Genomic DNA, 26663 nt, shown 5'->3' with positions numbered 1-26663 from the left:
AATAACAGCGACGGAAATCCAGACCAACAAGGACCATCATCCTAATCCTTTGCTCATTCCAAACGAACCGAACCGAACCGTACCGGGCCGTACCTTACCTACAAATGTGTGATGTTACAATTAGTCCAACGTTCTGCTGCCGAAATTTACCAACCACCCAACTCTCACCCCTTTTGCCGCTCCACCGTGCCAACCCACTATTGTATGGCACTTTCACAAATGATGTTTCCCGGGCTCAGGGTGACCTGGTCCGCCTTCCATTAGGACTGAAATGCGAGCAAGTTGGCGTATTTCGCCACTGATTATGTTGTTGCTGTAGTAATGAACCAACCGAGTACACCGTTCTCGGCCCTGCTGAATGGATGGACGGAAGGCGGTTGTTTTCCCTTCGGGTTGGTCGAATGTTGGCAGCAATTGTTCAAAGATTTACGATAGTTTGTGGTTTTACAAGGATGGAATAATATTTTTGGACTGGGATGGTCAGCAAGTTGTTTTATGGGAAGAAATCAAGCTAGAGAAATTTCGAGAATTGTTTCAAGTTGTAATGAATATGCATAGAAAGCTGACAGTCTATTTCATTGGAAGTGATTTCAAATATTTATTATAGTTGATCTACATTTCGACAACATAGAGCATTTAGGAATTTGGACAATAACGTAATTGTTATGGTTTTGTTTTTTTTACCGAGAAATGTAATTACATCCTTGATTCTGTACTAGCTTAGAGAAGAGCATCCCTCGATCCTAGTTTCGTTGACATCGACAAGATTTATCTTCATTCCCAAATGTCGCCTCCCATCTACAGTGACATTGGCCAGTGCTGCACAGTGCCGTTGTCGTCGCCACTTCGCTGTTTGACTTGATGAAGTCAGTTTTCTACTCGGCAATTGTTTCGCCATTCCTCCCTTGTAGTGGCACCACCTTCTCCAGGAATCAACGATTCTCTGGGGAGTAGCTTTTACAGCCGAACCACAAACAAACTTTACGAATGTGACACTCCGAAGTTTCGTACGTTTTAATGTCTGTGTTGTTCTGGTTCTCGTTGTTGGTGACAGAATCCGGAGAATTCGCTCGGCAAATGGGAATCATAAATTCAGACATTTTCCGACCGATGATGGTCTTTTGGAAGAGTTGAAAGGTCGAATGAACACTAGAGGCGTAATGACCGGCAAGGATGACCTGTTGAACAAGTGTAATCCTAATTTGATAACTAATTGCTAATGGCTGGTTCCTGAGCACGCTGGGCCAAAATGCATATTTCCTCCTGAGGTTGTGATTACCAATATGTCCAAATGTTAAATCGGAGGCGGTCTTCAGATCAATCTTATTAAGTGGGTATTCGTCTATTGCGCCTCTCCGACGTCTAGTCGCTAATCAACAACGTGCAATTGCTTTTACCGCTTTACATCACAATGTTACTACCGACGCGACGGCTGGCGCCTGACGTCGTTCTTGACTCCGCTCAGATCTTGGACGACACGAAGCAAACGAACGACGGTAATAACAGTAAAAAAAAGAGCTTTATCAAAATTGTACTTGACTCGAAGCTGACACCGGTGTCGGTTGGAGGATGCTGCTGCTGGTGGTGCTGTTGTGTAGTGTGCCTCCAGGCTATTTCGTACTGACCTTTTGTTGTGGTGGTTGATAGATGTTGTAAAATAGATATGTCACCAGCTTCTTGGTCGATTTTGTATCATCGATCCAGCTGTTGTCAGGCCTAAGTTGAGTGTTCAGACTGGCTGACTGGCAGATGTAATGAGGCATTAATCCGGCGTAAAAAGATACGAGTTATTCTTTATTCCGCTAGTCAGGATAAGTAGTTTTATGATAGATAGGTATATGATATGCAATCATCTATCCTATAATCAAATTTTGGGCTCTATGACATTACTCCGATATAAAGAAAAAGAAAATTTCTAAAGTTTTCACATTTTTATTCGCATTGAATACGTTTTATTTTTCCATTTCTCGTACACCAAGTGTACCGAAAGGCTATATGTTTGCCCCAGAAACAAACTTTTTTATGGAACGTACACACGGTCAAGCAGTTTGACCAACATTAACTCCACCTCTCGTTTATTCAAACATCCATCAAGTTTTACCAACAGCGGCACAAACAATCAATTTATTCGACCAACAATATCACACACGAACGACCGCAGCACCAACTTGAGCACCAACCATCAAAAAATATATGGGGGTTTGTGCAACTTCACTACAAATGCTCAAACATGTTCGGCGAATCTTGACTCCGCCTCCGAAAACTCAAACCAAGATCAAACCGTTTCAATTTTTTCCAACCGAGCCGCCAACTGTCAAAAGGTTGCTCGAACAACTTCACACACGTTCAAACAAAGCAGCAATCAAAGCGTTTTCTTGGGGGCGGAGTCAATGTTCGTCAAACTGCTTGACTGGTGTGTACGCTGCATTATAGAAGGCCCGTAGACCCATAGTGTTGTATACCAATCGACGAAAGGGTCATTAGGCCGAAAGGTTCATTTTGCCGAAAGGGTCGTTTGGCCGAAAGGGTCGTTTGGCCAAATGGGTTATTTAGCCGAAAGGGTCATTTGGCCGAAAGGGTCATTTGGCCGAAATGGTCATTTGGCCGAAAGGGTCATTTAGCTGGAAGGGTCATTTGGCCGAAAGGGTCATTTGGCCGAAAGGGTCATTTGGCCGAGAGGGTCGTTTGACCGAAAGGGTAATTTGGCCGAATAGATGAGACGTCTCACTACCCACTTTGCACTACTCACTTTTCGCAGCGAGAACTGATAAATGAGGAGTGAAAAGTGAGACGTCTCACTTCTCTTTCCTCATTTCTCACTTCTCACTGTGAAAAGTGAGTAGTGCGAAGTTGGTAGTGAGACATCTCACTACTCACTTTTTACAGCGAGAAGTGAGAAATGAGGAGTGAGAAGTGAGACGTGTCACTTCTCAGTGCTCATTTCTCACTTCTCACTGTGAAAAGTCGGTAGTGAGACGTCTCACTACTCATTTCGCACTTCCCACTTTTTATAGTGGGAACCGAAAAATGAGAGTTAGACGTCTCTCTTCTCATTGCTAATTTTTCACTTTTCAAATGAACTATTCGGCCAAATGTCCTATTCGGCCAAATGTCCAATTCGGCCAAACGACCCTTTCGGCCAAATAACCCTTTTGGCTAAATGACCCTTTCGGCCAAATAACCCATTGGGCCAAACGACCCTTTCGGCTTAATGACCCTTTCGGCCAAATGACCCTTTTGGCCAAAAAAAACCCTTTCGGCCAAATGACCCATTCGGCTAAATGACCCATTCGGCCAAATGACTTTCGGCCTCATGGTCTGTTCGGCCAAATGGTATATTCGGCCCAAACAACTTTCGGCCTAGTGGCATTCGGTCAAATGGCTTTTGACCGAATGGTTTTCGGTCAAATGACCCTTTCCCCCGGTGCGGCTTATTTTTCAAATGTTTTTATGTCAAAAAAGTAGCCTCAGAATTTGAGGTTTAGTCTAAAGTTTAGAGGTCGCGCAAAGGCCTTTAAGGTGATTTTTTAACCTTCAAGTTTAGACTTTCATAAAAATGATCATAACTTTGGCAATTTTCATCCGATTTACGATCTATTGTAATTAATTTCTAAAAACTTTGTGGAACATCATATTTCTTGAAATCAGCTACAAATGATGATAATATGCAGATTTTGATATTCTTCTTCTAATTTTCTTTTAATTTCTTCTTTTATTAGGAAAATCAGTTTCACAAACTCTCTAACTTTGTCAAATATCAGTCGAATCCGGATATTATTATATGAAATCAAAAAGAAATTTGTATTCTATTTTTTCTTAAAACAGAGTGAGTTTCTAAAGCCATTATGCGGCAATGTTTTAGACCAACAAAGACAAAGACGCCATATAGTAGGCCATAATTTTATTATTTTTATAGTACATTTTGAATATAATAGTTCCTTTTCATATGGAATTATACCGTTCTCTTATAAAACTGTTTTAGCATAGTCAATTTACTAGAAAACTGCAATACCTATAAGAATTTTATTATGTTTTTGCCTTTCTCGTATACAAAGTATACGTAAAGGCTATATGTTCGCTCCAAACACGAACTTTTTATAGGAGTCCCGGAGACCCATAGTGTTATTCACCGATCGACTCAGCTCGACTAATTGAGGTGATGTCTGGGTGTGCGTGTGTGTATGTGTGTGCGCAAAATAATCTCACTCATTTTTCAGGCACTTATCTTTAACCGATTTGCTCGTTGCATTCGACGCTGAATCTTGTCCCATTGTTTCGTATTGAAAATTGGCCCAATCGGACTATGGGCTTCGGAATTACGGCCAAATCATATTTTTTTATAATAAAAATCCTCACTCACTTTTTAGGCACTTACTTTTTGCTGATTTACTCGCAACAAGTTTCATTCGACGTAGAATCTTGTCCAATTGTTTCGTATTGAAATTTGGACAGATCGGACTATGGGTTTCGAAGTTATGGCCAAAATTCATTTTTTACATAAGAAACACTCACTAATTTTTTAGGCACTTATCTTTAACGGATTTGCTTGCAACAAGTTCGACGCAGAATCTTATCCCATTGTTTCGTATTGAAAATTGGTGGAATCGGACAATGGGATTCGGAGTTATGGCCAAAATACATTTTATTACAAAAAAAATCTCTCTCATGCAGATGCAGAATACGGTCTCATTGTTTCCTGTTGAAAATTGGCCAGAACGGACTATGGGCTGAGAAGTGATGGCCAAAATACTTTTTTTTCACCAAAAGTGCGTAGAAATTACTCACTCGAAAAAAAAACGAGAAAGGCACCGTCACCGATGGGTTTTTGTTTTGACGTTTTAACAATGTTATGCCAATGTTATGTTTTAACAATGTTATGTTATGTTATGTCAATGGAAAGTTACTCTGCTAACAGCTACTAACTAATAGGCACATCAACATGTCACTACATATTTCTTAACCCTTTATAAGGCAGACGAATCTAAACAATAAATTAACAAAAACAACAATAGGACACAATGTTGACATGGTATTAAACTCAAATGTATGTTTGTTATACATTAAACAGTTCAGAAACATTGAAAAATTGGTGGCAATATAGTTGCCACTGCCCGCCAAGCGGTAAAACATTGGTGGCAATATAGTTGCCACTGCCCGGCAAGCGGGAAAACAGGCAACAACAGGATTTTTAAAAATTTGGTTTTACGCAGAATCAGTCAAATAAAGGTACGTTACATTTTTTGGTGAAGAGTCCTAGTCAGAAAACGCATAATAAGTGAAAAAAAAAATTTCGCGTTTTTTCTCCCAAGGGGGGACCCTTGGGAAAAAAACACAATTTCGTCAAAAATCCAAAAACCAAATATACAGAAAGGCAAAGCTTTTTTCACGCTAATCACGTAGTAATCTAACACAGGAGATTCAAAATAATTGATACCAACGGGAAAAATATATCTTTGTCGTTTTTTTAACGAATTATAACTGAAAATCCTTCTTCCACTCGAAACTTACGATCTGTTCGTAAAAAAACTGTTCTCAAATTGACATTTCAATTTTTTTATGGCTCAAATTCATCTGGGGTGTTACTAGGAAGCAAATAAAGTCACTACATGTGAAATAATAAGTAGAGCTCTTGTTAATAAATAGAAAAACATATTATTTGTTGGTGGCAATATAGTTGCCACTGCCTTATAAAGGGTTAATAAGCTATCTTTCTATAGGAATAGGAGATATTGTATTTGACGATATTAAGCCTCCTACACGCAGAAAAAACTCTTGTAAATTCAATAATATTTTATGTAAATTCAACAAGAATTTCACATTGTTTTGGCGGTAATAAGAAATATTATTGTTTCAACAATCCAGAATTGTTGTTTTTATATAAGCTTGAAAAGCTTACAGATTTGAAAAAAGCTTCTTTATAGTTTTCAAAGCAATAAGAATATTGTTGTTTTAAAAAGAGATTTCTTTTAAATTTTATAATTGTTATTTTTGAAACAAATAGTGATGCAATAGTAATTTTAATAAAATTTATTATTGATTTTTCTTAGTATGATTCAATATTGATGTCACCCAATTTAAACAATAGAATAGATTTTAGATGTCGCTTCGTTTATTTTAATAAGAAATACGTATTTTATTCATATTTTTGGGGCTCCGTACGGAGCTAATAAACCATCCGACAGGTCGATTAAAAACATCCAGAGAGCTGTTGGAATCTGAAACATAACTATATATGTTAATATAATCATATTTATATGGAAATGAACAACGTACTATCGCAATACAGTTGCGGACGCAACATCTGCGGATGCTGGATGTTGATTTATCCATTGTAGACATTCGTCACCTGGAACCAACAAAATTTAAATAATTTAGTAGAGTATACAGCGTAAAACAGAAGCAACATACCTTATACATCGAGAACAACAACGTTTTCACCGGCAAAGTAATGTCTACCTCTTGATAATCGAATTATTTTCATGTTTCAACTTAGCTTCCGCGCTCCCGCCACATTGTTTATAAATTTTAGGTAAAACGTTATAAAATGTCCTATCCGTTTTTTTAAGCACAGTTTTTTAGCCATTGATATGATGCTATTTTCATCCATATGAGCTAAGAAATCTTTTGATAAAATTAATCAATATTTTGCATCTAGAGAGCTCTAGAGAGATTAAATTTGCTTCATCAATATAGGTGAAATTCAAGCCTGTTTTAATAAAACGCATTTCTTTGTATAAATAAATAGGCCATTTTTAGATGTATTCTCCGTAAGTATCTTTTGAGCTTTTCATGAAAGCTCAATTTGACAGAATAGTTGAAACAATAATATTTTCACGTTGAAATCGCCATGCCAATTCTTGTTGGAATAATAATATGCATGGTAAACTTAAAAATATATTTCTATATAAAAATAACAAGCGATTTTTTTGATTCAATATGAACAATTTTGTGTCCGTGTAGAATAGGCCAACGTACAAAGGTATGTTTAAAACCCGTTTTGCTGATGATTCAATAGAAAAGCACATTCAAAAGTCATTGAAGCAGAATCAACAACATTCCGACAAAAGAGCAATGTGATTCGGTAGTTTCTTATCATCATTTCATTGTTGAGAAACGAGCTTTATAATGGTGTCACTTTGGTGCGTTCATTGCGCAATCCGGAACATTGCATATTAACCGTCTTTGTCAGTTTCCAATCCCCTCTCATACATATGCCAACCAGTTTGGCTCGAGCAATGTTTGCACTCCGCAGCGCACAAGGCGAAACAAATCCGCCTGGAGTTAGATTTTCCGCAGCGCACTGCACATCCTTATTATCAACTGAGGTACTTGTCGGACGATTCATAGTCACTCCGTAATGGAACGTACACACGGTCAAGCAGTTTGACCAACATTGACTCCACCTCTCGTTTGTTCCAACATCCATCAAGTTTTACCAACAGCGGCACGAACAATCAATTTATTCGACCAACAATATCACACACGAACGACCGGAGCACCAACTTGAGCACCAACCATCAAAAAATATATGGGGTTTGTGCAACTTCACTACAAATGCTCAAACATGTTCGGCGATCCTTGACTCCACCCCCGACAACTCAAACCAAAATCAAACCGTTTTAATTTTTTCCAACCGAGCCGCCAACTGTCAAATGGTTGTCGAACAACTTCACCAGGGCTGCCATATATACAGATTTATTTGTATTATACAGATTTTTTAACGTCAATACAGACTTGATACAGATTACAGATTTTATACAGATTTTTCAAAACAATACAGATTTGTACAGATTTTTTGTTATTTTAAATGTTATCGTCCCAATAAAAATCACATAAGGTTTGCTGGAAAACTATCACTCCTGTCTTCGATGGTTCACCACATGTATTTGACTGACGGTGAATTGCCACGATTGCTTTGATAAAAATTTTGGTGGCTCTCCGTTGTGGTTCATAAAAAGTCTACTGCGATGCTTTCATAACTATTAGATGTTGCTTTTCCATAATTGGTCGGGGTTCTACCAAACCACACCAAGTAGCTTTTTGGCTGCCTTGTGATATTTATTTTGTTCGAACAAGGAAAATGGAAGCCATTTCGTATCATTTGTTGCAGGGTATCCTAAGTTACGGGGTTAGATGGATATCCGATCAAATAAATCTGCTAAACGAAAGCTTGGATAGAAAAACAAGTATTTTTTGTTGGCGCTTGGTGCGATTTGTCAGAGCCTCGGCCAATACAAACCCAGTACCATTTCCCTGCCACACATAAAAACCATAAATTGAGGTGTGACTGCTTCATGCGTACTTGGAAAACTCAGTTGAGTTTCAGATAGAGTTATGTATTTCTAATTAAATTGATTGAGTCTTAAAAACGAACTCCAAATATATCTCAAAGAAGTTTCGAATATAAGAGTTTTTAAGACAGTTAAATGTTTCTTAAGGAAAATTCCGTCACCATACCAGCTCATGTATATCGAATTGACTGCTTAGTATCCATCAGTATTATTTTTGATAAATAATCATAGAATTATTAAACAAATTAAGATAATTCACAGGCACACTGGAAAATGTTATTGTCATTGTAATATGTATTTCTTTCATTATTTTACGCAATTGGTAAACAATAGAAGTAAATCACGCAGAAAAAACTACGTTAAATACAAACATATTCTAGGTAAATCCAAACAATAATTCAGTTTGTTCTGGCATCAAAAATAAATATGTTTGGAACAAACATATTGTTGCATTTGAAGCGAACGAAAACTTTCTTTTGAATCAAATGTGCGTTTCAAGTTGTTTCAACCAGCTAAATGTTTGAAGCAAACATGGATATTATTGTTTTGGTTCGGCCATTCATAATATTTTCATATCAACTCTACCAATTTTCATATTCTGGTAGCATTTGACTACCAGATTTCTCAATTCCAATCGTTCATATTTCATTTACTTACCTTTCTGTACCTGAAAAACATCCTTATCAACAATCTGGAAGCAAGAAAACATATTATTCCACGCTTGCTCCTGCTCCTCTGTTGACCTCCGATCGGATCCGATCCGAACTCGAGTGTTTGTTTACTTTTGCAAGAGCGAGCGAGGGGCTGCCCACTAGTATACGTATAAAACAAACAGGGATTTAATTTGGTTTTAAAAATAAATATGTTTGATTCAAACATTTTACCATTTTGGAAGTAAACATGTATATTTTTGAAGCAAATGGATGAAATTTGTATCCGTGATAGAAAAGTTTAAAACATATTTATGGACTGCATAAGAAATGTATTCCTACCTGTTTTATAAGCATCAGTTGATTGGGCATGCAAAAATGGCAAAATATGGTTACGTAATCGGGTTTAGTATTCGGTATTTGGACATTGACAAAAATCATTGTTTCCGAATTATAGCATTTAATGTCGGTGGAATATTGAAGAAGCTGAAAAAAATATCCGAAAAACATCACTTGTAGAATGATGATAAATTTTTTGTTGAGGTCGTATAATAATTGAGATGTAGAATTTAAAAGACGACATGAATTTCAGAAAAGATTGAGCTATTAAAATGAATTATAACAACCGAGAGAATTTAAGTGATGTGATGCTTCTACATAATTGCAAGGGATCCCCCTTAAAATATTCTAACGGATTTCTGTGATTTCTAATTTTATTTATCTGGTTTAAAAAATACTTAATGATAATGTTATCTAAGTATATCACATTACACTAATCAGAATCGATATTTTGCATAATTTATAAAAATAAAACTATTTTCCCCCAAATACAGACAATACAGATTTTTTACGATTCCCAATACAGATTTACGAAAAAATCATCTGACAGCCCTGAACTTCACACACGTTCCAACAAAGCAGCAACCGAAGCGTTTTCTTGGGGGTGGAGTCAATGTTCGTCGAACTGCTTGACTGGTGTGTACGTAGCATAAAGCAGGTGCAGTGAGCTTCATTCCCAGCCGGACGGTCGTCGTCTTCATGACCTACTTCGCTTTCGCAGTATACCTACCTGTGTGTATGCTTCGACTGAGATCTGGAACACATAATATTGGTTGAGAGATTTTTTTTTTTGCTTTTATTCAACTTGCAACCAACTCTTGGTTGTCATGTCACGTTCCCGTACAAGGTGCCAACCACCTTTCCGAACAAGTTTTGCGAACAAATTTCGTAATACCTATATGAAATAGTTTTTTTAGTGGAATGAGTTGCAAAAAAAAACATTACTCCTACAGCGAATAAAAATGTCTCCATTTTCTGTTGGCGCTGCAGCGAGCTACCAACCACACATGGCTGCTACTACACATGTCCGGAGGATGATACATTGCATCCCGGTTTGGATCCGGCCAGCTGTCAGAATCGATTCCAACGATATTTTTATTGTTATCCAGGTTGGTTGCATTCGACGATGTTGTTTGATAAGGGCCTAAGTCGCAACGTAAATGTTGATTTTGTGTTGTTATTTTCTTGATAAGGGCAAATACTGCCAGCGAATGTAAATTTCAGTCTCTATTTTGTTTTCGAAATTCGGGTGGAATTCAAAGCTGTTGACTGAGGCCTTTATGAAATATCTATGTCGGTTTGTAAAGTGATGCAAATGAAAAGTGGGAGGGGAAAAAATCGCAGATCGATTCACCTATAAGCCATTTTATAGAAAGCTCAAATGACAGGAGACCAAATACTAATATTTACATTTTACAAGGAACATTTGCGAAAATGAAATGAAATGATGATGATGATGACGAAATGATGATAGTTTACATGCAAATTTACCAAAACAAAGACCGAGCCATCCACTCAAAATTTCGATCAGCTGTTCGAATCTGTCTCATAAAATGGCTTATTGGTGAAATATTTCAAATAAAATCTCCTATCTTAAAACATATTTATATGTGTTGAAAGATTTATTATATACCATTTGTGTGATTGTTTTTTCCCGTTCTCGTACAACAAAATTATGTTCAAACAAAAAATAAAACAATTACTCGAAATAACTTCTTCTCCAATGGTTCTACATTCCAAATGGTACTTGGTCTGCTTTTTAGCTTTGTATTGTATTAGCATTTGAATAGTTATTAATTTGTCCTGGTGGCAACGCGAAAACAAAAAGGGAGTGTGATGCTTTTATGCTTAAACCGTTAACATGAAGAGAAGAAAGAGGAAAGAGGAGAATTGTTCAAAAATTGTCCTGATATTCGTCCACAGATATAACAAGCTTGCGAATATGTTCCAGTAAAATCATTGACTTTGTAATCATCATTGTGAACGACATCTCTGTTTGAACGGATAGCTCTCGGTCAGCCACAGTTAATTTAATGATTTTTAGATGTTGAATTTTCGAATTCATCAACATAACCTTCCTTTTCGTTAATGCGGCTGACCTTGCGGCTGACTCTTTTGCAAACATCAATTTAATGGGTTAATTTAATGGCGAAAAGGATGAGGGCACAATTTCATCAGTTCCATCGGCTTCACGATGGCCAATCAACCTTAAAGTAACCATCCAGAAGGCGAGTACGTGTGAATAGGAATATTCGTGCAATTCCTTATTCTCATCTTCGTCAAAAAACATAAAAAAGCATTGCTTATTCCTGGCGTGATTGCTGTTTCCGTCCCACTTATAAATTACTGTGTACCCATCATAGGTCCACTATTTGAAAGTAATCTTTTACTCTGTACGCTTTCCAGAATTCGCTTCGAGGTATGCTCGAGCTCGATAAGTTCTTGTAACGGTACTTCCGTAGCTGATGGAATGATAGAAAGACCTATCAGAAATGTTATAAGGGTTGCTGACGTTTAATCATCTTTCTCTTTTAAGCGCATTGGAAGGATAGGTTTTGTTTTCATCGGGAAACGTTTCCCGATGAAAACAAATCCCATCCTTCTTATGCGCCTGAAAGAGAAAGATGATCAAACGTCAGCAAGCTCTATTACAATTTATCATGTATTATAGGTTGGCTATTTTGTATACCTGTATACCTATAGGATTACACAATTTTTTTGCCTCGACCAGTTTGTTATACACTGGAAATATATTGACGCTTTTGCTGACAGTTCGGTTAAAATACTGAGCCTTAGAAAAATCGTTTTTGCATAAGAGCTTCCGCGGCTGCTAGAACTACTACATCTTGATTTGAACGTTCGGCTTTACGAAACCCTGCCCGGGCTACGGAAGTCGCAGCAGAAAACAAAATTTCTTCCATTGAAAATTTTTGTCAAAGCAGCGAAAGTTTTTAAAGTACGACAGCCAGATGATTTTGAAGGAAAAAGGATATAAAATACAAATTCTCCTGCGATCCAGCTTCTCGCCGTAGTTTTCGGAATTTCAGCAACACAAGGCTAAGCTTCTTTTTCACCAAATTTTCGTTTACTTCTAGGGAAATTCGATTCTTTACTAATTCTAGTAATTTTTCTAGTGTGTTTACCTTCAAAAGAAGGAAGATGAGATTGAATGTCAGCACGTCAAAAAGTGACCTTACGTTACTTCATTATGCAACTTTTTTTCTGACAGTAAATAAATAAATAAATAAATAAATAAATAAATAAATAAATAAATAAATATATAAATAAATAAATAAATAAATAACTAACTAACTAACTAACTAACTAACTAACTAACTAACTAACTAACTAACTAACTAACTAACTAACTAACTAACTAACTAACTAACTAACTAACTAACTAACTAACTAACTAACTAACTAACTAACTAACTAACTAACTAACTAACTAACTAACTAACTAACAACTGACTTCTTCAACTGACTAACTTCTTCTTCAACTAACTGGCTAACTGGCTGACTGACTGACTAACTGACTAACTAACAACTAACTGGCTAACTCACTGGCAACTGCTGACTGACTTGCTGACTGACTGACTGGCTGACTGGCTGACTGACTGACTGACTGACTGACTGGCTGACTGGCTGACTGGCTGACTGACTAACTGAATGGCTGACTAGCTGACTGACTGACTGACTGACTGACTGGCTGGCTGACTGACTGACTGGCTGGCTGACTGACTGACTGGCTGGCTGGCTGGCTGACTGACTGGCTGGCTGGCTGACTGACTGGCTGGCTGACTGACTGACTGACTGGCTGACTGACTGACTGACTGACTGACTGGCTGACTGACTGACTGACTGGCTGACTGACTGACGTGCTGGCTGACTGACTGACTGACTGGCTGACTGGCTGACTGACTGACTGACTGACTGGCTGGCTGACTGACTGACTGGCTGACTGACTGGCTGACTGACTGGCTGGCTGACTGACTGACTGGCTGGCTGACTGACTGACTGACTGACTGACTGACTGACTGGCTGGCTGACTGACTGACTGGCTGGCTGACTGACTGACTGACTGACTGGCTGACTGACTGACTGACTGACTGACTGACTGACTGACTGTTTACTGTTCTAACTGGACTGGCAACTAACTCAACTTACTAACTGACCTTTAACTTTAACTGACTGGCAACTTAACTAACTTCTTCTTAACTGGCTTCAACTTCAACTGGCTAACTAACAACTAACTAACAACTAACTAACTTCAACTGGCTTTAACTTCAACTTCTTCTTTAACTAACTTCAACTTCAACTTCTTCTTCAACTAACTTCAACTTCAACTTCAACTTGGCTTTAACACAACTAACTTCAACTTCTTCAACTTTAACTTCTTCAACTGACAACTTCAACTTCACTGGCAACAACTACTTCAAGCAACTAACTGGCACAACTGGCAACTTCAACTTTAACTAACTAACTTCAGCTTCAACTAACTAACTGGCTTCAACAACTGGCAACTAACTAGCTTCTTCAACTTCAACTTCTTCAGCAACTGACAACTAACTTCTTCTTCAACTTCAACTAACAACTGCTTCAACTGACAACTTCAACTGGCAACTAACTAACTTCAACTTTAACTAACCAACTAACTAACTAACTAACTAATTAACTAACTAACTAACTAATAAATAAATAAATGAATAAATAAATAAATCAATAAATAAATAAATAAATAAATAAATAAATAAATAAATAAATAAATAAATAAATGAATAAATGAATAAATAAATTAAGATGGTTCTTGATAAGGGGGGCTCCCATACAAATGATACACCAATTTTATCATAACTCGAAAATTAATCAAGCTAATGGATCCAAATGGCATGTGGAGGTTTTGGAAGGGACGATATATTTCTGTTCTGTAGTGGTTTGAAACCCCTCCCCATGCTGAAAAGGGGGGCTCCCATAAAAAAATTTAGAAATTTCTGCATAGCTCGAGAACTAATCAGAGCATAAATCAGTTTTAACCGAAACGAAGTTTGTTGGGTCTGCTAGTAAATAAATAAATAAAGTATGTAATTGAAATTTCCCAATATTTTTTTTTTTTTTTTAAAAAAAGGAAAGAATTTCTGGAAATAAAAAAAAAGAGATAGGGGGAATGACGGCTTTGGCAGGTTTTGTTCTATTATTGTCAGGGTTTTTTTTTATGGCTGATGATGCTCAAATTTGTCCTAAACGTTCTTTGCATATCAAAGAATATTGTTGCCAAATTTCATAAAATTTGGTCGACAAATCCCCCCCCCCCCTAATTTCGATAAAAAAAAACAAATATAAAAGAAGAATTTGGCATACAGAAATTGAAATTCTTTATTGAAAAAATATATTTTTCTTTCAATATAAACAATAAACAATTTTAAAAAATTTCATGAAATTATTTTATTTCCATAAACTGAAAACATTCCGCAAAATAATCAATAAAGAGCAGAAAATAGAAAAAATTACATAAAAAGATAGGGAAAATTAATTAAATTAAATCAATTTTTTAATAAACAAAAACACTCTCTAAGAAGGGGTCATTCATGGAAATTATGCTCAGTTTTATTACTTTCTGTATTTTTCCATAAAACATTTCTCTTTTTATTTTGTGGAAATTTTAGCAGTAATTTATTTTTATTTTTGATTGGATTATGGATTTTTTTAATGGAGAGCTTGGTATTTAAGTCAAACCTCCATGAGTCGATATTGAGGGGACCGTCGACTCATGGAAATATCGAAATGTGGAATGGAAAATATTTGAGAAGCTGTTTAAAGGGAGCACCACAGTAACACAGAAAATATTGTTTAATATGGTATAATTTGCTTCCATAAATCGATATCGGGTCATAGAACATCGACTCATGAAGGTTTGACTGTACTTTATGGAATTGTTTTCTCTACAGTCGCAATTTATTCAAAATTGCTAATGTACTTTAATTCTAGGAAAATTTATTATTGTTTTTGAAAATTTTGTTTTATTTATTCGTTATTGGTATTTTCTCAAGACTTCCCTGGTGAAGGGATCTAGAACTACCATAGAAACATTTTTTGTCTTTATGTACCAAATTGCTTGAATAGTTCTCGAGTTATGCAGGAATTTCAGTTTCATTTGTATGGGAGCCCTACTTTCCAGAAGGGGAGGGGACTCCAACCATCATAAGTACCTTCCCCGGCCCCGAAAACCTTTGCCTACAAATTTCAATTCAAATTTAAAAACTTGAATAACTTTCGATCCGTAAAAGATATCGATAAGCTACCTTCACAAAAATCTGCGTTTTGAAAAACTCTAAAAGTGGTCTGAAGACGACTTCACCGAGAAATTGGGAATCAAAAGGTTTCAAAAAGTTTGAAAAACTGTTTTTTTACCATCCTAAGTCTAAATTAAACAAATGCTCTAAATCCGTCAATTTAAGAGCTATAGAAAACATTTTTTTGGCAAAAGATTGGAATTTGCTAGGCTACAACTTTCCAGAATGATGTTTACCTCTATTCTTGCAATTAGAAAAGTTAATTTCTCGCTTAACTTTTCAAAAGGACCTAAGTAACATTTTTTTCATGAATTAATTTGAGTATTGCAATCAAAAGCTTTCATGTTGTTCTGTTAATTGCGCTATTCAAATTAATTCATGAAAAAAATGCTACTTAGGACCTTTTGAAAAGTTAAGCGAGATTTAAACATTTCATGAAAATGAGGACCACCCTAACTTTCATCAACACCCGAATAAGGTTCTTTACTATTAAGAACAACTTTGGGGAAGAAAGTGTTTTCTAACTTTGCTATTTCAGGCTAAAAAACTAATTTCCACTTAATTTGATTCAAACTTCAGGACAATTTGGATATCTTGTAACATCTAATGTGTCTATATATGGGCCGCAAGTAGAGCGATATATGTACTAAAAGGGTATGATTGAGTCGATGCCATTGCTGGAGATATCATAGAAGCAGCTTCGGTAAATCTTCTTCTTCTTCTTCTCCACACTGGGACAGAGCCGCCTCGCCGCTTAGTGTTCACTTAAGCACTTACACAGTTATTAACTGCGAGGTTTCTAAGCCAAGTTACCATTTTTGCATTCATATATCATGAGGCTAACACGATGATATTTTTATGCCCAGGGAAGTCGAGACCATTTCCAATCCGTAAATTACCTAGACCGGCACCGGGAATCGAACCCAGCTTCGGTAAACCATTTGATTCAAATTCCAGGGCAATTCGTAGATCTTAAAACATCTCAAAGCTGAGGTGAGCCAGCCTAGGGCTAAAAGTCTCTTTAATTAAGATATAAAACCCTGATTAATCCACCTAGCGGTGATGGTGCCTTTCTCGTGCATTATAAAAATAGTATTTCGGCCATTACTCTTGAGCCCATAGTCCGATCTGGCCAATTTTCAATAGGAAACAATGAGGGAGTATTCTGCGTCGAATGCAACTTGTTGCGAGTAAATCGGTTAAGGATAAGTGCCTGAAAAATTAGTGACATTTTTTTACTCTTTTTTTTCTATAAAAAAAAGTGGTATTTTGGCCATAACTTCCGAGCCCATAGTCCGATCTGACCAATTTTCAATAGGAAACAATGGTAGAGTATCCTGCGTCGAATGCAACTTGTTGCGAGTAAATCGGTTAAGGATAAGTACCTGAAAAATGAGTGACATTTTTTTTGGGTGGGTGCGCACAGACACACACACATACACACACACACGCACACACAGACATCACCTCAATTCGTCGAACTGAGTCGATTGGTATATAACACTATGGGTCTCCGGGCCTCCTATAAAAAGTTCATTTTTGGAGCGAAGATATAGCCTTTACGTATACTTTGTATACGAAAAAGGCAAAAAATATTTCAAATGTCTCGATCTGGAGCGCCAGTCAAAAGCATATACTTGGTGGACATTACTGGCTTACCGTGGCCTGAGACATAATGATAGCCGTAGTTGATCAGTTAAATAAAATTTCAGAACTTTGCGTTTAAACATTTTCATTAAACTTCATACATTAATGTACTAATAATATAGTATTCGGTGGTTTCAGTTCCAGAATCCAGACTCGAGTCAAGTACGAGAAACTGAAGACGGCCTTACACTTGTGTTCAAAATACGTATCTGTAAAGATTTCAACGTGGTAGAATTAAATGCAAAAATACGGAACTCGTCTTATAAAACATTATATATGACCGGTGAGAAAATCGGTTGGAAAACCGTTGAGATATTCCCTGAAATATTTTGATACAACGCTTTTCTGAGCAAACATTGTTGAGCGAATATACCTATCCTGAATTCAATTTGAAAAGTATTCTTAAACACAATACTCTTCCGATTGCAATCGTCATCGGTATCGAAATCAAATTGACCCAGTTGGAATTTTGGCCACAACTGCACAAACATCATAACATCGATCATGACAATTTCCACCCGGACACATACTCTGCCCGGTTGCAAAACTACGACGAGGACGGAACTGGCCAGAATCGAACCGGAAACACCTTTGCCGCCACATTTGTTTGTTTTCCTGACGGCGTCATCGTCGTCGTCGTCGTCGACGGCGATGTCACTGTTGTTGGCCTTTGTGCGGAGGAGGGTGGTTTGTTTGTTTATATTCGTGTATCGGCCGATGTTTTCCGGACTATTTTTTCAACTTTTCGCATGCACAATTTGGATCGAGTTCAGAATAATTTTAGCGAAATCACTTTTGTACTCTGTAGCACTGATCAAACGCATGCTGGCGAAGGGTATGAGGGCGAGTGACATCGAGGGAAGGACAGGCCACGCTTTTTGGCATTATTTATATGCTCTCTGGTCTTTTCCGTTCCGCGGTGCGAGTGCATTCCGCGACCAAAAAAAAAAGCTCAAAACATATCCCATCGAGAAACAATTGGATTATGTTTGTTTATATGCAAACGAGTAATCGCTCAGCAAACCGTGGAGGAGCAGCAGAGCACGGCCTCGTCGCAGTAGTGGATAGTATAAATTTGGGCGGAAACCACTGTTTATTTGTGTGCTTGGTTCTCGACCCGGCTAGGTGCGGAATCTGTTGCGAGGTATAGAGTATGATAGCGATTGCATACTTTTAGGGGGGCGCTTCACGGCCGGGTGAATTTTCGGGTTTTCTGATCTCACCGCAATGCTTGTTTAACCTGGCTTTTGCAAATGCGAAAAGGGCGGGGAGCGGTAAAATTAAAATAAAATTAAAATTTATATTCTATTGCCACTTGGTGGAAATTATTTGCGCGCTGTCAGTTGGACTTTCAGAAAAGGAAGGTCTCTGGGCATGAACAATTTGGGTTACTAATACAAAACATCTGAATTTTGTATGTTTTATAAAAAAGGTTTTAGATAATTATACGAGAAAATAAAATAGTGTATTATCAAACGAATATTACACGGTTTCAGCAGTTTTGTTCCTATTACTGATAGAAAAAAAAAATACTTGAGTCTTTTCCTTATTCATAAATAATATCAAACTGATAGCACACAAAACGATTTAACAGAAGTCTTCATTTCTGAACGCCATATTCCCAAACGACTATAAAGACGAATCGATTCCGACGTGCTTACCCGTGGCGAAAAAAAAAGAAACGCCTTCGCGCCTTGTGGCTCATCCAGCGTGGCGAACGGAAATGGTGGAAATTGACTGATGTGTGCCGTCACGCTTCCTGATTCTTGCCAGTTGCCCGCGGTACAAGATGCAAGCCGTGTTATTTACCAGTGACACATCAAGTCTATACTAGTGGCACTACACTACACTGCTTCCATCGGTGATGGTGGCCTGGGTTGAGGGATCTGAAGAAATTCAAGATAAAAGTAAAAAGCGGCAGCACAAAAATGTGGAAATTGGGATAAACAGCGGTGGCCCTAGGCAAGGGTCTGGTCCGGCGTACAAAAGATTTTAGCATACGGTTATTATTATTATATCTTTATTATAGAAGTTTTCTGAAAAAAAGCCGGTTTGTCTCTGAACCACATGGATAACTGAATTTACTCAAGAGCCAGGGATAGAGAAGTTTTGGATTCACTCGTTTTTCTCACATGAATTCTATCCATTTTCAGCAAAAAGTGTTTTTACGATTTTTCTTGAATAAACATTTTTTGTACTGAAAATTATTAAAATATCTTTAAGATAAGAGAAAGAAGCTAAAACTATTTCTATGCATGCATAATCATTTATAGATAGATAGATAGATAGATATTGAAACCGAGATTGAAACAACAATAGAATTTATCACGGTAATAGAATTAAAAAAGAATTGAAAATTCTGAAATACTTTAGTAAGAATTGAGCCTATCTGATCCTAAGCTGGCTTTTTAAGTCATATATAATTGTTACGGGTTAAACAAGCTTTACCTGATACTTCGGCTTTTTTGCAAGCGAATAAGTTTCGGTACGAACAGTTTGTTAAAGTTGAAGAACTATTTTATACCTTTGTGAAATTCAATGGGGCACAAGGATGATTAACTTCGGTTTAAGTAAATTTAACAATGAATACCAAATAAAAAACTATTTGATCTAATCTGTATAACTTTCACACTTTATGAGCTGGACATAATCGATAAAGTTTTGCATAATTTTGTTCAATATTTTGCTTAGATTCTTCACCGCTACATGTTTTTCATTCGCGAATTGGAGAAAGGTCACCATGTAGATGCCGATGCTGTTCAAACCTGTTTGTATCGTTTGACGAAATGAACCACGAAAACGCCTTTATTAAATTCAGTAAGTTCGGCGCATTACTCAGGTCACCTTGAACCGGTTTTTGCTATATCTTAACGATGACAACTTCTTGAGATGCCTGCCTTTTGTGTATGCCCTTGAGAATCTACTGCGTTATGAAAGGACCTTGGGGTGGAGTTGGTGCATTCGTGTCAAAACGTTTTGCATTATCAAGTTCCAGTAAATTGCATGCATACTCCAATTCACCTTGTGTAAGTAAAATATTTTGAATACGATTTTTTTACAAACATTTCTCTAGGCTGGGATACAGAAGAAAGAATATCGAAAACATCGGAATGTTGAAATTGATTCGTGTGAGATAATAAACAACTCCCCAGCAGTTAGATTGGCTGATGCAAAGTACAAGATTGTTTTTAGTGCCAAAACCTATGATATTTTTGAAAACAATACTTTTTCAGATCATAATGCTGTTTCAAAGCGGGGTTACCTAGACAGATCGGTCATCTTAAAAACCACGTGCTTTTTTTTAGTATTTTTTCAAAAGCACGAGCTGTGAGAATCACAACGCGTAAAATGGTGAAACATTCGTAGAACATTTGCTCACTTATGCTGAACGACCAAATGCTAAAAGGTTGTGGGAGTGGTGCAGTCAGATCAACAGAACGCGAATGCGTATTCATGTAAATGATTTAGAAGATATTGTTACACGAAAAATATGTTTGAGGTCACAAAAACAGAAAGCTGCATTGTGGTTGACAGTTCGACTAATTTCATACAATTTAACAAGTGCAAATCCCAGTATTTTTGTTTAAAAAAAAACAACTTCGAGAGATACGATGGAATAATCGGAACGTTTTTGTACAAGAATTTGGCAATAATTTAAACATTTGTTGAAAAGGCTCAAGATGCAGGCAATAGTATGTAATCATATTCATGTACTCCAAGTATGTACTCTAGTTTTTAAATTGTTATTACTTCAATAAAAAAAACTATCGACTTTAATTTCAGCGCAGCACAAACATTATAACGACAGTTTTAAGATTTTGGAAATGGGAGTAGAAAAGGAATTCACCATGGGATTTTTTGTGAAATTAGTTTTTTTTTGCTATTTTAAGTGAAGAGATGCTGAACATCATTGGATAACAATTTTATAGACTAGGGGAGACTGGGTAGACTTGATCCCCTTTTCTGATTTTCAATGTATCACAGCCAAAAATAAATAAACATACGCGATTACCACACAGACTCTCTAAGAAATATAGTATTTAACTTTACTGATCATGATAGTCCTTAAATTATTGTTATTACTGATACACAATCGATTTTTTGGGATGCTGTCCAAAAACGACTTTTAAAGTATTCGGAGGAAATTGATCCCTTTCCAGAAACTTGCTTTGATAAAATTAGAAAGGTGCCATCAGATTTTTGATTGCTTTGCGTATTCATGAACGATTTTTGTTATTGCATTCGACAACACATGCAATTTTAAAATTTGGGGAGACTTGATCCCCTTTCTATGATATCTTTTTTTTTTTATTCAGACTAAGGCCGAAGTGGCCTGTGCGGTATGTAAGAGTCTTCTCCATTCGGCTCGGTCCATGGCAACACGTCGCCAGCCACGCAGTCTACGGAGGGTCCGCAAGTCATCTTCCACCTGATCGATCTACCTTGCCCGCTGCGCACCTCGCCTTCTTGTGCCCGTCGGATCGTTGTCGAGAACCATTTTCACCGGGTTATTGTCCGACATTCTGGCTACGTGCCCGGCCCACCGCAGTCGTCCGATTTTCGCGGTGTGAACGATGGATGGTTCTCCCAACAGCTGATGCAATTCGTGGTTCATTCGCCTCCTCCATGTACCGTCCGCCATCTGCACCCCACCATAGATGGTACGCAGCACTTTCCTTTCGAAAACTCCGAGTGCGCGTTGGTCCTCCACGAGCATCGTCCAGGTCTCGTGTCCGTAGAGGACTACCGGTCTAATGAGCGTTTTGTAGATGGTCAGTTTGGTACGGCGGCGAACTCTATTCGATCGAAGCGTCTTGCGGAGTCCAAAGTATGCACGATTTCCAGCCACTATACGCCTCCGAATTTCTCTGCTGGTATCATTTTCGGCAGTCACCAGTGAGCCCAAGTACACAAATTCTTCTACCACCTCGATTTCATCACCACCGATGCCAACTCGCGGTGGGTGGCTCACATTGTCTTCTCTTGAACCTCTTCCTATCATGTACTTCGTCTTCGACGTGTTGATGACTAGTCCAATCCGCTTGGCTTCCCTCTTCAGTCTGATGTAGGCTTCCTCCATCTTCTCAAAGTTACGTGCCATAATATCTATGTCGTCGGCGAAGCCAAATAGCTGGACGGACTTATTGAAAATTGTGCCACTCGTGTTAATCCCTGCCCTTCCAAAGCGATGTTGAATAGCAGACACGAAAGACCATCACCTTGCCGTAACCCTCTGCGGGTTTCGAAGGGACTCGAGAATGCCCCTGAAACTCGAACTACGCACATCACCCGATCCATCGTCGCTTTGATCAACCGTGTCAGTTTATCCGGAAATCCGTTTTCGTGCATTAGCTGCCATAGCTGGTCCCGATCGATTGTATCATATGCGGCTTTGAAGTCGATGAATAGATGATGTGTGGGCACGTTGTATTCGCGGCACTTCTGCAGTACTTGGCGAATGGCGAACACCTGGTCCGTGGTGGAGCGTTCGCCCATAAAACCCGCCTGGTACTGCCCCACGAACTCCCTTGCAATTGGTGCTAGTCGACGGCATAAAATTTGGGAGAGTACCTTGTAGGCGGCGTTCAGCAATGTGATTGCGCGGTAGTTGCTACAATCCAGCTTATCGCCCTTTTTGTAGATGGGACACACGACACCTTCCATCCACTCCTGCGGCAAAACTTCATCCTCCCAAATCTTGGTAATGACCCAGTGCAGCGCTCTAGCCAGTGCCTCACCACCGTGTTTAAATAGCTCTCCTGGTAGTTGGTCAACCCCAAGGGCTTTGTTGTTCTTCAGCCGGCCAATCTCCTCCTGGATTTCCTGGAGATCCGGGGCCGGTAGAATTATGTCCTGCGCGCGTTCCCCTAGGTCCATCACCATACTGCCATCTTCGTCTGCCACATCGCCATTCAGGTGCTCTTCGTAGTGCTGCTGCCACCTTTGGATCACCTCACGCTCGTTCGTAAGAAGGTTCCCGTTTATGTCCTTACACATATCGGGCTGTGGCACGTGGCCCTTACGTGAACGGTTCAACTCCTCATAGAACTTTCGTGTGTTATTAGTGCGGTACAGTTGCTCCGTCTCTTCACGGTCTCGATCTTCCTGCTGACGCTTTTTCCTCCGGAAAATCGAGTTTTGTCTGTTCCGCGCCTGTTTATATCGTGCCTCATTCGCTCTCGTGCGGTGTTGCAGCAATCTTGCCCATGCTGCATTCTTCTCTTCTACTAACTGCTCACATTCGCCGTCATACCAGTCGTTTCTCCGATCCGGGGGCACCGTGCCAAGTACAGCGGTTGCGGTGCTACCAATGGCGGATCGAATATCTCTCCAGCCATCTTCAAGAGACGCTGCGCCTAGCTGCTCTTCCGTTGGGAGTGCCACTTCCAGCTGCTGCGCGTATTCTTGGGCTAGTCTACCGTCTTGTAGCCGCCCAATATTAAGCCGCGGTGTCTGACTTCGACGCGTGTTGTACACCGTCGAGAGTTTTGAGCGCAGGCATACTGCAACGAGGTAGTGGTCGGATTCAATATTCGCACTGCGGTAAGTGCGGACGTTCGTGATGTCGGAGAAGAATTTACCGTCGATTAGAACGTGGTCGATTTGGTTTTCCGTTTCTTGGTTAGGTGATCTCCATGTGGCCTTGTGGATATTTTTGCGGGGAAAGAAGGTGCTTCGGACTACCATTCCGCGGGAGGCTGCGAAGTTTATGCATCGTTGGCCGTTGTCATTCGATACAGTGTGCAGACTATCCGGTCCGATTACCGGTCTATACATTTCCTCCCTTCCTACCTGCGCGTTCATGTCACCGATGGCGATTTTGACGTCCCGCAGTGGGCATCCATCGTACGTCTGCTCCAGCTGTGCGTAGAACGCTTCTTTCTCGTCGTCGGGTCTCCCTTCGTGTGGGCAGTGCACGTTGATGATGCTATAGTTGAAGAAACGGCCTTTAATCCTCAGCTTGCACATCCTTGCGTTGATTGGCTGCCACCCAATCACGCGTTGGCGCATCTTTCCCAGCACTATGAAGCCGGTTCCCAGCTCGTTGGTGGTGCCACAGCTTTGGTAGAAGGTAGCCGCCCGATGCCCGCTTTTCCACACTTTCTGTCCTGTCCAGCAAATCTCCTGCAGCGCCACGACGTCGAAGTTGCGGGGATATAATTCATCGTAGATCATCCTGTCGCAACCTGCGAAACCTAGCGACTTGCAGTTCCATGTTCCAAGCTTCCAATCGTGATCCTTTATTCGTCGCCTAGGTCTTTGCCGATTATATCGAGTCGCATTATCTCTTATATTGTTCGTAATTATTGGTTTTCCAGGCGGCTTATTGGGCCTGCGCAAACCTCCTGTCTCGCCGAAGGGCCGTCGTGTCAGGGCTGTTTAGCGTCCCACCTAACACCAGGACTTGGGCTTGTGCGCTTTAAGCGGCACACGGTCGCTTTAGTGGGGCCTACTTGCGGATACATGCAGCTTTTTATAGAGGTTTAACAGGGCCCACTGTCAAACCCCACCACATCCTAGGCAGGCGCCACAACTCGCAGATGGCCTGGGGAGGGATCGTCAAGCCCTTGGACAAAGTCCCTGCTGCCCCTATGATATCTACGCAATACATAATTTTTCCTGCCAACCCTCCATCAAATCTGTCAAATCTACAAAAAATTAGAAGCCTGAGAACAGATTTATATTTTTTTGAATTTTTTTGTCTAATTTTTGTATGGGTGACTAATGGGGGATCAAGTGTCCCCATATTGAGGCAATAACTTCAAATCCAAATATCCTAAAACTTTGATGGAATGTTGACATTTTCATCAATACAGATCATTAAGCATATTTGTGTCTTTGTGCTGTGAAAAAACGAAAGTATTTGGTCATTGTTATGAGAAGTTGTTCAAATTTTTCATGCCCAATAAAAAAATCTTTAAGAAGGTCAAAACATACAAACCGCTCTGCAGAATAAATAAGGTTGTCAATCCAAAAAATAACTCACCACATAAAGGTCATTTGTCCAGAGGATCTATACTAAAAAATACGCTAGAACAAAACTACTTTAGTTCTCGATAAAACAGGGGGTGATCAAGTCTCCCCGGGGATGAAGTCTCCCCACCTTTCCCTACTGTTATAATCTGTTGGTACGATAAAAAGCAAAAACAGTTATTTACATTTTTCGTTTTTTTTTCACTCTGCCTCCTACAATTCGGGTCGAATGTACAGTGATGGAAAAAAGTATTCACGGTTAAGGGCACTTAGCAACGATTACGCATAATGGCAATGAGCATGGCTTCCTTACTCATACAGGCATCGCAGACCGCATCGTGCTTTCGTGCTGTGCGGTTCTTTCTCTCTTTGCGGAAGGAAATTTTTAATACTACCCGAAGCTATTTTAATTTCAACGGTGCTTCTTAGCGCTATTTGTACCCACTGATCCCGTTACGATCTTTGCAAGGACCCGTGCCTTCGTTTTACGTTGGACCCGTTTGCGGAAGTAAAATTCCGACAAGCGGTGGTAATCCTGCAGGGACACCGTTCTGGGAAAAAACCTCTTAGAAGGTCACGTCTCCACGCTCAGCCATGAGCATTAATAAAAACAAGAGGAAGGGGGAGTCTCTGAATTCTCCACTTCCTTCAAAGAAACAAGGTTTCAAGACCGTCCTACCAAAGCGCGGAAAAAATAGAAGGAAGCTGGAGAATTCAGATATTTCTTCTTACTCTAATATCGGAAATAATTCTTCTCCAATCGAACTGAGCAATCAGTTCGATTTGATTAATGATGAAATTGAGCAAATCGAATATACCTCTAGCCCAGGTGATTCGATCCATGCGAAAAAGCAAAGGATTCCGCCAATTGTGGTATCTGTTGCCGAGTTTTCTGGCTTCCGGAATGAGATTTTGAGTAACCTTCAGGGGATCAAGGTTTCATTTCAGATTGCTAGGAAGGGTGACTGCCGCGTTTTGCCGGGATCCTTTGACGATCGCAAACGTATTCTTCAGTATTTAACTGAGAAGCGCCATAAATTCTTCACATACGACGACAAAACTGAGCGATTGTTCAAAGTCGTCTTGAAAGGTCTCCCCAGTGATGGTAAATCACTGGATGAGATTAAAATTGAAATTTCTCAATTACTTGGATTTTCACCAGTCCAAGTAATTAAGATGAAAAAGAAATCCCACTCTGGTACTTCCCAGAGGGGCATTTCTCAAGAATTTTATTTAGTTCATTTTAACAAAAGTGAACTAAATAATATGAAAAGTTTGGAAAAGGCCTGTATTATGTCTCATGTCCGTGTTACATGGGAACATTTCCGCAGGCCTGGGGAAAATTTCCAAAACCCCACCCAGTGCCGTAAGTGCCAAAAGTGGGGTCATGGAACCAAACATTGTCACATGGATGCTAAATGCATGATTTGTGGTGGAACCTCTCACGCCAAGGACGCATGTCCTGTGAGAGA

The 26663-nt window shown here is 39.1% G+C and overlaps 1 protein-coding gene and 1 long non-coding RNA gene across 7 annotated transcripts in view; one reads left to right on the top strand and one right to left on the bottom strand.

The window, feature by feature from the left end:
- LOC134227195 (low-density lipoprotein receptor-like) overlaps window positions 1-26663 on the top strand; it is a 1220229-nt gene that overhangs the window by 196922 nt on the left and 996644 nt on the right. The gene's annotated exons all lie outside the window — the stretch shown is intronic.
- On the bottom strand, window positions 6100-6507 carry LOC134220519 (uncharacterized). The gene is made up of 3 exons (XR_009981936.1): window positions 6409-6507; window positions 6274-6346; window positions 6100-6215 (listed from the first exon to the last, which is right to left on the bottom strand). It is a non-coding gene; the product is annotated as an uncharacterized LOC134220519 (long non-coding RNA).

Source organism: Armigeres subalbatus, chromosome 3 (genome assembly GCF_024139115.2).
Source record: "Armigeres subalbatus isolate Guangzhou_Male chromosome 3, GZ_Asu_2, whole genome shotgun sequence".
In the NCBI taxonomy this organism is placed as follows: Eukaryota; Metazoa; Arthropoda; class Insecta; order Diptera; family Culicidae; genus Armigeres; species Armigeres subalbatus.
This window is presented reverse-complemented; position numbering and strand designations above follow the sequence as displayed.